Raw genomic sequence first — 14760 nt, 5'->3', positions numbered from 1 at the left:
TTGGAACCAGTTTTTTAGACGTTTTTTTTAAATGCGACACTGTCCAGGCGTCCAAAAAGACCCTTTTTTATTAATTTTGAACGTTTTTAAGTGTAATAATTAAATACTATATATCTAACTTATCCACAAATTTATGAATGTTGTATAAGTGGGATTTACGTTGTCTATTCCAGATGTAAAAAATGAATTAAAAGTTATTAAAACATACAAAAAATATTTTAATCGTTATTGTAAAACAACCAATGATCATAAATGTACGTTTTTGTCTGAGGTGCCCACTAAAGTTATAGAGTTCAGTTTTCTATTTTAGACAGCACGTAAATAGGTATCAGATCAGCACCAGAACCATATGACGTCGAATATAACTTTTTGGGTTTCGCTGAATGCATTTTGATGGGCTAAAGATGTTTTACATACAGCTAAATCACGGAAGAGCCGACGAGGCAATACAACACGCCAAACATACGGTGTTGTTTTTTCTTTGCCCTCGAGTGGTTTCGAGCTGCAGCAGTTATTAGCAGGTAAACCGCGTTTTTGCTCGGATCGTTGGTAAATCCACAGCAAAATAAATTCACAGCGCGCTTTGGTTCTCAAATAATAGCCAAGTGTTTAGATACGTTCGTAGCCTTATGGTCATAAAAGTTGAAGCTGTAATCATTTCCGAGTCAGCTTTAACCTTAATTGATAACCAAACAACGGAAATCAGCAATGCGATCTCCCCATAAACCTCTGACCTGGCTTAGTGTTATAAGTGGGACAAAGCGGGTATAATTTTGGTATCTGAGTTTGGCATTTAAAGTTTATTACCGCATTAAACTGATAAAGTCGCTATTATGTTTTCGACTCGAACTGTTGGCAACAGCCACCAGAGTTTGCAATAACAGAAGTGGCCGTAATTCAATAAACTTAAATTATCTCCGCCTGGTAAAACTCATAAACAAACTCTGCTCGCCTCGTAAAACTGACGTTTATTACCCGTCTTACTATTTCAAGTGCTAAACCTTTCTTTACAACAACACTTATCTTCACATTTCAGGCCTTTAACAATGCAATTGGAAGTTTTACGCCAAAATCTAAAATCAAGACAGAATCGTTCTTTTACCTTTATAACCGGAATAAGTATACATGTGTAAACTTCACAGCAATTGAGGATGCGATTAATGTTTGACGACGGAACTAGGTGACCTGTATCTCTATTTAATCCGATGTTTGAACTACAGCTGATAAAAGTTAAGCCATTTGTTTCGTACGACATCGACTACATACAACACTGGATTATTATCTGAGCTTGAAATAGGCATCAACCACAATCGCTATGCTCCTTATTTTAAATTACCTAATTTATACAGACGCGAAAGTGACAGGAAATCTGGTCACAATAGCTAGTTATCTGTGACGCTAAACTCATCACCATATAACGCAAAAGGCTTGATATTTTGCATGTACTGTACAACACAAAATAAGGCCAACGGTTTTCAAAACGCAACTAACGCAATACGAAAAATTCTCCTTCAAAAGATCAGAGGGTCAATTTGGTGGTGAATGACAGCTTCGAAAACAATAAGACCACATTTAGCACTGCCAAAAATAAATTGGCGAACCTATATGGAGAGCACACGGCTTCACAGCACTGTGCCTGTGCCTTGGCAAAAAGCACGCATGAGCATATTGTTAGGGACGTATTAAGAAGGACAGAATAGCTCCCTAAGGGGTTCCGTAATATCCCAAGGTATTATCAATCAATATCTTCGTACGTCGATAGTTGCGTGGCCGTAATACAACGTACTAGGTATAGTACGAAATGCACTGAATATTTTATAATACAAGATACATTTGTTGGATAGAGCGGCCAGCAGAAAACGTACTGACAAAATCTGCGTCAAGTAAAAATGTTGCTAACTTCCAGTTTGGCTGCAAAACACCTCTATATACATAAACAAACAACACGTTGCTATCACAACTTTGAATTTGACAGCTGTGAATGTCCGAAATAGTCTCACAAAATATTTCTGGTATAAACGATCTGAAACTGTTTCTGAAAAGCCCCAGAATAACTAATTAAACGAAACGACGCTCTTCTCCTTAGCTTATACTGCATATCTTCAATCAGCTACTACGCGAAAGACTGTTTGGGAATCAATTCGTAGCTTGAAAACCTGCCAGCCAAATCACCTGCTTAAAGTGCACACTCCACGCCGACAACAACCTAAGCTGCCGTCGGCCAAATGTTAACTCGCGACAGTTTAAAACTCGGTTAATCGTGGCCAGCGCCCGTGGCCAAATACATGCGCGGCAGACAGCAACATAGCACAGGACGACAACAACAAAGTTTTGTTTGCAGAAATGCGCCGGGCTGTATACGCCGGTCGCTCTACAGGTCGCGAGATAACGGGGTGGGCGGCGGGATTAGGGTCAATTAACCAGCAAAGCAAAGATTCCGGGCATACAGGTCTCGTCTTGCGCCTCGTCAACTAGCGGTTGCGTTTGCGCAAAGGTGGACATCAGCCAGGGCCGGACAGACGGGCGCACGCTGTGATTAGGCGTAAGTGGGAGCTAATATTTCTTTGGACGATCTAATTGCCCCACGTTTCGACTTGAACGCGCGGGAAAGCTAATCAGACGAATAACCGCAGTATAAACACGACTGCCGTTTGAATGAAGGAACGAGATAAAAAGGAATAAGACGTATAGGGTATGGTTGGGCAATATTTATAAACTGGGAAAATGGTTTCGTTGGACAACAATGAGTGTTACGTAAATGTTTAATACAAAAAAGTTTTAACCAAAATTTTTAATTGTGCAATAATATATTCAAATCTTCATTTAAAAACAACTGACGAAATACAATAAATCTACGACTAGTTTTTCAAATAACTGTTTCAAGTATTTCCAATTTTGTGAAATATAACTGAACCGTGACGCTCCGGTAAACTCTACATCACGTCACACTAGCTTTCTGAAGCAATGACACGACAACTCTGATATATAAACGTTTTTATACACACTACAACGATTTGAAATTAGGCGATCAGAAGCACGCGTTGCAGGCAGAAAAATGACGGTTTACGCAACAGACTTCTTTAACCCAAAAAACCTAAACGAATTAAAATGTTATTTTAAGTAGTTACACATCCCACGACAGTTAACTGACCTAAATCTCAGCGCCTGTAAAAAACGCAAAAACCTGTCACTTTTTCCATTCCACTCAGCAGCAACAACAACTGACAGCCTCGCTAACGAATTGAAGTTATTTGGGTGGACCGTCGCTCGAAATGCCGCGGTATCAAAACAATGTCGGATCGCTGATTAAACATCTGCTACTCTGTCGGACACCACGTACTACATCAGTCGGGGGACCAGCGCAATTTTGCCTACGCAACTCTTGGGTTAGCCAAAAAGAAAGACAGTTGGTTGTTTCCAAGTCGGGGGGAATTTAAAAGTCGCAACAAAAATAAAGCGTTTTTTTGATGATAACAACAAAGGCATGTTGTAGCATGTTATTTAGTAATTTGGACATGGTTTCAGCAGCTATCTGTCCACCGAAAAATTAAATGCAGTTTCTTTTGGAATGGCTTTCCATTTCTAGGTTTACAGTATCGTTTCTATACAAAACCAAATCTGCTGTACCACAGGCGCATACATTTATCGAAATAATCACACATTTGCGACGGCGTGCCACGGCGGTAGCAAAAATTAAGTGGCGGGGAAAATAACATAAAAGTTGAACTTGTTAAACATTGAAGGAGCAGTACCGCCAGCTGTCTCCGGGTTAATTTTTGACTTAACGTCCAGCCATAATCACCTCGAAACCGCACGTAGACAAGCGCTAGAAAACCCTTGGCACTTTCATTTACATTATTTCGCGTGGACGTCAGCCGACTGTAAATCATTACTTGGCAAAACCCTTGTAATTAGTTCTGGGTACAGGGACGGTAGGCAGAAGGTGAAGCTAACAGGCCAGTTTACATTGCTGTTTCGAATATCAGCTGGCTTCCTTTATTCTATAAGCCGGGGTGTATAAATATATACCCGTATAAAATGCTATAAAAGTGTGCCAGTTAAAAACGTTGCCTTTTTTATGCGGGTTATGTATAAGTAAGGTCTAAAGGGGTTTAAAAAAATCCTGGTCACACTAAACTTTCTTTTAAGCAACTTTTCGCAGTTATATCTACCAAGCTGAGCGTTTTGAAGTACAAGGCGCCAATGACTTGATGTGGTCGTGAAAACTGGCGTTTTTATTAGCACCTTGCCCTCTCCCGTTGAGTTTGTAACAGTTTTAACTGGATCGCAAACCTGGTAATTATCGCTGGACCGTGGACAGTAACTACCTGATTACCACCTCGTAGTAAATGTCTGCTTGGCGCAATGAAACAACGCATAAAATCCCCGTTAAAACATCTAGAAATTTTGATTTTAAGACGTGTTATAATTTTATAGCATTTCCTGTTTAAAAGCTAACATTAGGCACTCCTCTTTGAAAACGCATTAAAAACTGAAACGCGTTGAAAAACTGTTGTTAAATATAAATAAAATATTTCTTTTCATTTATGGTTTTAGAATCTCTAAAAAAATATATTTTGTAAATAAAAACTCTATCTTTCTCAACTGCGAAACAAATAGCATTAAAGGCGTTTTACATACACAAACTAAACAACTGTTTTTTCAACTTCTTGGTTATACGTTGCGACTCTTCTAAACCATGCGACTTGTCTTTTATTCTCAAAAACAAATGTCCAAACTACAATTCTCACAAGTTTTGGCCAAGGACCTAAACTACTGCCAAGCACGCTTTCCAAATTTATATTTTTCTTTGCAATATGTAACTTGTGGCGTCGCATAATGTGTAGCACTCGAGCTTACGGCGCTCAAACCGTAACTTGCAACCTGACGCTGGCGCCAGTCCAGCACACAATTTAAAACTGCTGGTAAATGCTGACAAGTTTCCGATTCAACAATCCATCAAGTGATTTCGCTATGAGTCAGCAATGCACAAAAGTACACCCAGCCAAGGCGAGTCAACTTCCCCTTTGAACAGGCACCAAAGTCCTTTGGGGGTGTGCATAAACAAGGCGGCGGGGGCTAATGCGACAAATAACAACTGCGCAGCTGACTTCTTGTGCCACTGGCAAACTTGGTTTCAAATAAGCTACAGTGGACTGCTTGAAACTATTGAATATAATCAATCGTTTTCGCTTTAAACGAACATTCGTTTCCAGTAAGTATTGCAGCAATACTGAGTCGGGCGAATTGCCAATCTATCAGCCGCTAAGAAGCACGACATATATGCATTTTGCCTGTGTGTCCAAAATGTTTATTTAAAGAATGACTTTAAACCGGAATTTCTTGGCACTTTAACTCTAAGAAAGTAAATTACAATAGGAAAATAAATTACAATAAAATTAGAACATTAAAATAAATGTTTTTAGTGCTTGCTTTTGTCTTAAACATTTGGTACTATTGCTACCATGTTGAACAACTAATGCCTCACTCGCAATAAAAACACAAATAATCGGTCCTAGGTTGTTGGTAAATAATAGTAACAAAAATACTAGAATTTTAAAGACTGTCTTTCGGGTGCTCGTTCACGATTAAACTCCATCCGCGTGAGTCAATACCGCACTTAATAAATTAATCGATTGAGGCTTAAGCTTAAGCCGGTCGCGGGTGTGCAGTCTGCCAGCAACCCAAGAAACCTTTGTACTGCGTTTTGTGCTGATACCATATGGCGCTTTGCGGCAGAAGCAAATCTCTTGCGGCCGTTCGTATAAATGCACAAGGAAGCCGAAGTCAACTGACAAGGGACATAGAAGCTCGTTTCCGTGGCTTAGGCCATTGTAAGACTACGGCGCTGCCAAGATAGCTCGAAGAGTACAACGGGAAGAAGCCTTTTCCCTTCAAAAGGTTTTGGCGACTTGCAATATTTATAAGAGTAGCAGGTGGCCATGAAAAACCGGCGACATCAAACGCGTGGGCTACAATTTTTAGTCAGATTTTTCTGTTACGATATTTAACTTGTTTAACACATATTTGGTATTTTTTACGCACTTTAAACAAGAATAAAAAAAAACACCCTAACGGACCTTTTTTTGCGTGAAATGTACTACAACGTTAAATTTCATTAACATATAAAGCCAGATTCCGTGGAATATCCATTGACTTCTTTCTTAACTATGATACTTTTAAAAAATAGCGAAAAGCAGTCAAAAGATGACTAAACATGACTTAACTTTTCGGAGCCCTCTCCAAAATTCGCTACATTTCGCTGCATAGAGCTGTCTGAAAAGCAGCAGACAAAGCTGTACATATTAAATTGTCAATCTACTGTAAGATTCAGACCTCTACTAAACCCACACACCACAGCACTTGGACGACTCTTCACGTGCGGTAGCTACAACATAGGGCTAAACACGACGCTGCGCACAAGACCAGTCTTCTCCAGTCACAACAAATAGCTGCTGCAACCGCGCTTGTTGCAACGCAAAGGTGGAAATGAAAATGTTTTTTTATCGAACCAAAGTGGATGCGGCTTGATGGATTTCTATGCGGAAATCAAAACACGAAAACTGCATTACAGAAAGCCTTCATATCAAAATGTATCTCGTGTATTTTTAAAGTCACCTAAATGAAACCTTAAAACAAATCTCGTTCGATTCACTTCATTCTAATTTATCCAAATAAGAAAACCTACAGTGGCTTTAGTGGTACTGCCCCCTGGCGCCTAAAACAAACAGCAGTCGATCAGAACTAAGCTCGACCCCGGCGCTATGAGCATTATTGCATCTGAGCAGGATGTGGTGGCCATAGGCCTGGAGGTCGCACAATATACAAGCAGCTTGCGTTGTGGACAGGAGCGGATGTGAAACCTTAGAGCGGCCACCACATTAACAACAGTAACGCACACTGGGCTGGGGACTACAAACGTGTGCATAACGCGAAATCACAGCTTTGCAGTCTGGTTGGATTTTTGACCAGGTTTCAATAAATCGCACAAAGCCAGGTGTTAATGTCGAGCCTTCTTCTACGTGGCTATTTCGCTTTAAAGCGACACACAAATATTAACGTTATGATTGACCAGCGTTTCTCAACCTGTGCGCCATGGAAAGCTGCCAGGTGCGCCATGAGCAAAAGGAAAAAATAATGCAGGTCCTCTTATATAAAGCATATATTTTTTACTTTCCTATTAAGCTTAGCTCATTGATTCCACAAGCCTTTCAAGTAGAAAACACAATAAGACCTACAAATCAACAATATCTAAATCAGATACCGGTAACTAATCTATAGGCTACCATAGTAGGCCTATTAAGACCACCGACATAATAACGCCATATTCGCAGCAATAACCACGACAGAATAAGATCTAAAATAGTCTAGACAAGACCTGAACATATCGAAATAAGTCCAAAATTAATCGGAATATGACTTAAATAGACAAAATAACGTTTTTAGTCTTAATGGCTTGAGTCTCTTTAAACTTTAAAGATATGCAACTATACACCTATATAATAAAAAATTTCTGGCAATTTAAGAGAAATACCGGTACACCTAAAAAACATTCGCGCTTACTTGGCTCGCAAGGTGTGTCACCACGTTTTCATACGTCTCTAGGTGCGCCCCCAAGTTAAGAAGGTTAAGAAACACTGTGATAGACCGTTAAAAATTTTGCCAATTTCTTACTAACATAAATGTCTAAAAAATAAATAAATAAAATTTATCTAGATGCCGCATCTAATACTAGTGTAAAATGTGACAGCCAACAAAGCTAAAATAGCACCCTTAATTTTTACACATTATAAAAGCGACGGCTGCAATTTTGAAACATTAAGACCTGGCGCCTGACGAAAGCAAAAATCTTCCTTTAATTACATTTTATGGTCTATGGAAGATCCTTATATTGTGTTTTCAGATCCCGCATAAGCTTAACACTAAGACCTGGTTCGAACTGCACTTGCTCCTTTTTGCAAATAACGCTAAATACGGGTTTGTCAAATAACGCTAACTGTGGCATACGCATGGCTTCTCAGCATATTTTTGATTTTTCTTATCTTTCGTTCGTCGAATAATAAACCCAACACCCTTTGCTTAAAAAATTCTTACAAGACAAAGCCAGGCACGACTGAAAAAACGCCCCTTTCCATGAGAAAGTAACCTAAACTGGATTTCACGCTGCTGCGCTCAAACGATGCGTATTGGTATAATAGCCGATTGTGACGTCATAAATGCAACAATGAGCGACGCCCTGGGTAGCCGGCGAAGCGATAAGTTGCACTTACAGTATTTCGAACAGTCGGTCAAGCTTTCTCCCTCAACAAATAGTCCCCTCAATACGTCTTATTTCAACTCAACAAAACCTAAAGAAGACCTTTGCTATTACTGAAAAAAAAAGCATAAACTAATAGTAAGCCTTAAGGTATTGGTTTTTTTGTGCGTTGTGTAATGTTCGCGTCAGTTTACTACGTTGCCGAATTGAGAAACCCGGATGTATATTTATTCGTGTGTATGTACCCTATTATGTAGAAACGTCGGTGTTTGGCTTTTCCTACAAGCCACGTCAAGCGTGTCCAGACCCCAGCTACATTTATTTCAAGCGCTGTTCATAGTTTTAAAGAAGCGCTTTTGTGAAATAGCGGATTTTCGCCTATGGTAAGCATTGTTAAAGGAACGAGAAAATAATCTACACCTTTTCTGAATAAAATTTCAAGAACGCATGAAAATAAAACAGATCTGATGTTGATTAAGGACCTAACGTTTAAATGTACTATTTTCAGCATTAATGGCGTGCCTTAACTCCCATTGCCATACGTAACAAGTTGGTTATAGTAACAAAGCAATTAAATATATATAATATATATGGGCAGAAAGGCACTATTAAATACCAATTAGTTGCAAAACGTGTACGTGTGATAACTGATAATAGTGTAAATATTTGTATACGCAACTTGTATAACGTTGTTTACAACAATTACACAAGTAAGTTCAATAAAAAATAAGTACAAGTACAGGCAGTACAACCAAAATCAATATCACACAAAATACCGGCAATTGTTATTTCAACAATTTTGGACCCTTTTTTGATGGTCCAGTCTTTTTTCGGAATCAAAGAGGCATACGTCGCCCGTGGTTGCACAAACCTCTGTTTCGCGTGAGTCAATCTCAATCAATCGCTTAGGATTGAAGGTGACGAAAAGGGGATTAGTCAGTTAAGCTAAACAATTGCCCCAGCAGTCATTGGCGGACACGCTAGTCATCATGGTTTCCATCAATAGATGCACGACAAGACAGCTTCGAGTATATTATAATTACTGTTAACCTTAATTACCTGTTATTTTCGTTGATGTCCTCCTTCGGTTATCTGTAGTCGTTTGAGGAGTAGATACAACCCTTTAATTATCGCGCTTCATCCAGTACATGCTTCATTGTTGAACTAGGATTATTTTTAAGTGCCTAACAGCAAAACCTGCTGGTAAAACAAGAATGGAACATTTTCCCGTCACAAAATAATTTAGCCGATTGTTCAAAGCATCGTCAGCAGTTACGAATCTGAAATTTCGATAAACGGCATACGTGTGGCTCCACAAGTGACTCACCGGGAAGCGACATATCTACCGCCGGAAAACGAAGACACACTTAGTCGCTCACTTAGCGAAAGTCATCGCAAACGAAAGATCGTTTAGGTACGTTTTCTATTTGGTGGTTCACGTTATTATTACATCGCATAAATGGCAACAACTAAAACAACGGCATTTCGTTTGCGCGATACAGGGTACGATTCTCCACAATGGGGTATGTAATCGAATTACACGGCGCAGTTTAGCATTTAAACTGCATTCTTGTGACGCACAAAGTGTAGTAAGGAAGCGTATTTTCTCAAAGCGATCACATGTCTTTGAAACAGTCCGCAACCAAGACATATGGGCGCCATATAAATTGATATTTAATTCTATTAAATGTCTGGCCGCTAACCGTCACCAAGTCAGAAAGGCCCATTTTTAAATCGGAAGAAAAGATAATCAACTACTTCATAATAGGATTGTATTTTTATTTTTTTGGTGTATTTTTGAAATGGTTTCAATAAATAATTAAAAAAATCTTAAAAATATGTATTAACAAAAAAATAATGCTCTAACAATGTTCCGTAAAATTGTATGGACCATTCATTTCAAGTCGACAATATTTATTTAATTGGAAAAATTCTACAAAACAAACTGCAATTTTTGTCGCAGTTAGTCAGTATCTGACGAATACAATCGATCTCACCCACTGAGGCGTACATACTGTGCGGGCGGTCGACTAGTCAACTAGATAACTGTTTGGCAAAAGTGTTTAGATGAGTGTTTTATTTGTCTGATAGTTTTACGCATACTTTTCGCACGAAGCGTATACTGGGTCCTGGTTACTCGCGTTTTTTTCCAATACGTGTGGACAGGTTTTTTTTTAAGGTTTGGTTTGGGTGACCGCTAAGTAGTTTTAAGAGACCGTTTCGGTCCCCCAAAACACCTTAAAAAAACACTGCGTGTGGATAAAGGATTTTTGCAAGCGCGCAAACGCGTTCGAAGATCAATGTGTAGCGTGACAACTTCGCATTGAAAGGACTGCGAAAAGTAAACGACATCGCGCTTGGGCGTTTTGCCGCCGATTCACAATGTGATAAGGTAATTGATAGCATGGACAAGGAGGCGTTTAGGCAGTGGGCGTGTGGCCAACAATAGGTTCATTGATCCGACGCCACACTGCTTTACAACGTATCTCCTCTTGATGTGAGTTTTCTATAGCGAGGGCGATTTTTAGTTGGGGTTTAGCGCGACATACAGCCCCACGCGTACAACGTAGACTCTCCAAGGAGAAGATTGCGTTACTATTGATATTATACGCGTTGGTCAAAGAGGGAAGAACATTGCGGCTCAAGGCACCTAAGGAGGCCATTGTTTTCATACTTAGCACTCTTAAATAGTGGCAACCAATTTAAAAATACAAAAAAAAATCGACACTGTTTTTAAATCACATGTAGTGCGTCCAATGGCCCAAGTGAAAAGTAAACAAAATTGTTTGTAAACGTATCCAATGTGACAGATCATCAGTCCTCAACTAACAAAAAACTTTCAATGTACACATGGCTTGTTTCTGTTGCTGCAATCAGCTTGGTACTTGACTGTCAATGGCTCTCAAACACAGGAGGTCCATTAAAAGTGGCATAGGTACTTCAACATTATCTACACAGGCTTTCTAGCCTGTGCTTCAATGTTTGAAGTCCAAGCTGCACTGCTATATTACATATTTACTGTTTTAAAGAAAGGCAGAGTAACAAAAGTAAACCACTTTCCAATATGCTTTGGTAGATTGATGTAAATAAATATTGTTAAATTTAAACCAACCATTTTGTCCATATAGCTGTATATACTGCATAAAACTCTCTAGAAATTTTGAACAAAATAAAGGAATTGCTTTTTGGAATATATCAATTTTAATGATATCTTATGAGGCAATAATTTTGCTTTACAGCCACATTGGGGGTTTCTGTTTAAACATGCATTTTTTTACTTGTGTTCACGATATTTAAGGCTTAAAGAACAATAGCCAAATTATTAAGATTTTACTGATCAGTTATTTTTTAATTTTGAATAGCCTTATTTTAGTTTTCGGGTTTTGGTTAATTTAATTCAGTACATAAATAAGGATACTCTTTTTAGTAATTTAGAAACAAAAACATAAAAATAAACATTTTTTATGAACAAAACATAGATTGTTTGGAAATTAAGTAAACAAAATATCATGTCTAAGGTTGTAAAAAACAAGTTCTTTTTGGATCATGCCAATTTAAATGTCACAATAGAATTTTTAAACATTATAGTAAAAAGCCAACAGCCAGCCCATAACATTAACACATGCTATGCCTAACCTACAGTAACAAAGCAGCAGCACAACAATATATACTGATAACAAAAACGGCGCTCTTTCACTATTGTACGTGAAAAGTTATGCAAAAAAAAAAAAATAATACTGCATACCACAACGCATATTGTTTGGGTTAGGGTGCGGGTTAGCGTTTGGGTGAGGGTGGGTCAAGTAATATTATGTTTATTATTAATAATAACTTGACCCACCCTCAACCAAACGCTAACCCGCACCCTAACCCAAACACTATGCGTTGTGGTAAGCGGCATTTAAAGAAATTTTTTTTTTAATAATTTTTACGTACAATAGTGAAAGAGCGCCACAAAAACAATTATTACATACATCATATTGTTTTAAATATAATTAAGCCTAACAAATGAGGTTCTTATTAGAAGCAAATAACAACTACACATGAACAAATACTAAGTTGATTTTAGTATTGTATAAGTTATGATGATTTGTCAAAATTATATTTATATAACAAAATCATCCTGGACTGATTTTCGGTTTATTAGATTTTACTTCGATTGATCTCAATAATTCTGTCATTTGTTGTTTTTTTAACTGCAGGCAGGGTGCATTAATCATAATGTTCCAAACATTATTAGAACAACTCCAGTATTGTAAACAAGCAACATTAAGCACTTAAATTCAAGTCAAGAAATAACAAATAAATCCAGACTTTACTCGCCCAAGGTAAATTCCCGGTCAAGTCATATATTAAAATCAAATATATACAAAACTAAAACAAGACCTTTTTCCATATTTGGCATTATTTCACTTAACAGCCAACAAAAGAAAAACAAACAACAAGAAAATGTTGTATATAAAAATAAAATAAATATATACCCCAATTTTCCAAAATTGAATAATAGCACATTTTAAACTAAGTCGAGTACCAATTTGATTTGAAGTCCAAGTCCGGTCACATGTACAAAAGACATAAGTCAACTTGAGCCATTTAGAAACAATGACTAAAGTCATTAAAACACTGGACACTTACACTATTCATATAATGTTGTACACTTGTTACATTGTTGTTTTAAGATGGATTTTTTAAATATTCTATAGAAACTTAAAAACTCCACAAAACATCCAATTGGATTACATTGATGTAAAAAACAAAATACCCCTATTTATTTATATACACATTTGTAGGGCTTAGTCAGGATGAAAACAGAACATAAAAACAATTGTAAGTCAAATATTTATCTTCTTGAAGTATGGCATGTTATAGTAGATCAGTCATCACTCTTGTACCCTGGCAACGATTAAGGCTTAGGTTTACTATTAGCTAATCATGCAGTATGATTTATAATCAACTTGCGAGTGACGTAAAAAATTACCAAGCAGGTTAAATAATAATGCTATTGATCCAAAACGTTTTTGTGTCTAGAGCAAAAAAACTTTAATAATTTCTACAAGAACAACCATATCACTTATCACACATCAATAAGTACACAACAGCATAACATCCGACACAGAACCTTCGGATATTTAAGCAAAATCTTCGTTAGACGTGGCAACCAACCACAACAACAAAAAAGTACTTTCCCAAATTACAAATTTCCGTCTGGTCTTCCCCGCCTACAAATAACCTGACAAACTTCACTAAGTTCACTGTTGTCACATGGAATTTCCGGATAACAACCTGGCAACGAAACATTTGTGGTCTCGTTACCGACACCTAACGGAAAACTATTTTCATGTTTTGGCGACACCATACTGGGTTAATCAAAATATGACGTATCTTTGGAGGAACTTTCAGCGTAATACAGCACCAATTGATTGTATCAAACATATTTCCATAAGGTTAATGGGTTGATATGGCAAATAGGCTACTTACTAACAGTAACTCTGTTATGATTTAGCCAACATTGAATCTTCCCAGTTAGACCACAAATCACTTATATATCCGGTCATTTTTATTAGATTTGCAAAAATGGGTTTGTAACAGGAAATTAAACTGTTCAACGTATCCGGTTCGGGTTTTGGGGGCTTGTAATGTTTTGTAATATCCGATTCCGTTCCGGTTTCGGTTGGGAGCAATTTAAAAGTTTCGGTTCAGCTCCGGTTCCATGAAAGATATTTTTAAAACCGGTTTATAAAGTGCCGGCTCGGGTTTAATGTAATATCTTAGGCTACACTAAACTAAAAATGATAGTCGTTACCGTAAATAACATCCATGTTACCTAAAACCGCTGCACTTAAAAAATAAAGGCTAAGTTCCGGATCGAATACTTATTTTTTTAAACGGTTCAGGTTCAGTTCGAATAAAATTTGCCGAAAACCAAAGAGTTTCAATTAAATGCGAAAACGGTTCTTAAAACTACGGTTGTGATTGGGTTCGACTCCCTAAGTTGCACTCAAAAAAATATTAATTAAATTTAAATTCAACGTAAACTAGGCCTACTACAAAATTAAAGATGGCGAGCCGCAATGAATGATTTCATTAGTGTTGCGTCGGTACAAAGTTGCTGCTTATTGATAAAAAATTGCATGTTAATCACGCCCCTTTACGTTTCAAGATAATTTAATTATTCGAATGTACAAATAAATAAAAATACTTTTAACTAAAGGTAGAAAATTAGAAGGCACTTAAAAAAATATAGAAAATTAGAAGACAACGGCCTGCATTTCTTCATGTGTAAAAGTTTGCGGAATAAGCAATCATCATCTGACTTGCTTTGACACGTCGTTCCTGCATATTTGTCTTCGCATCTTATTATTAAACGCAATATTCTAGTTTCCCTGTAATAACCTTTCATTCAAAATAACTGATGGTACATTGTCGCAGTTAATTCTTAATGAAAAAATGATAGGAGCTATAACGATTTATTTGCTAGTTGAGTCTTACGAGTTTTATGGTAG

At 37.5% G+C, this 14760-nt stretch overlaps 1 protein-coding gene across 1 annotated transcript in view; it reads right to left on the bottom strand.

Moving 5' to 3' along the window:
• Positions 1-9464, bottom strand: part of LOC146133306 (ras-specific guanine nucleotide-releasing factor RalGPS2-like) — a 52352-nt gene extending 42888 nt beyond the window's left edge. The window contains exon 1 of the mRNA XM_083396846.1: positions 9317-9464. The gene's annotated coding sequence lies outside the window, so the exon portion shown is untranslated. The remainder of the gene's footprint in view (positions 1-9316) is intronic.
• Between the last annotated feature and the right edge of the window lie 5296 nt (positions 9465-14760).

This window comes from Ascidiella aspersa, chromosome 9 (assembly GCF_963924565.1).
Source record: "Ascidiella aspersa chromosome 9, kaAscAspe10.2, whole genome shotgun sequence".
Lineage (NCBI taxonomy): Eukaryota > Metazoa > Chordata > Ascidiacea > Phlebobranchia > Ascidiidae > Ascidiella > Ascidiella aspersa.
The sequence above is the reverse complement of the archived record's forward strand: the minus strand, read 5'-3'. Positions and strand labels throughout refer to the sequence as shown.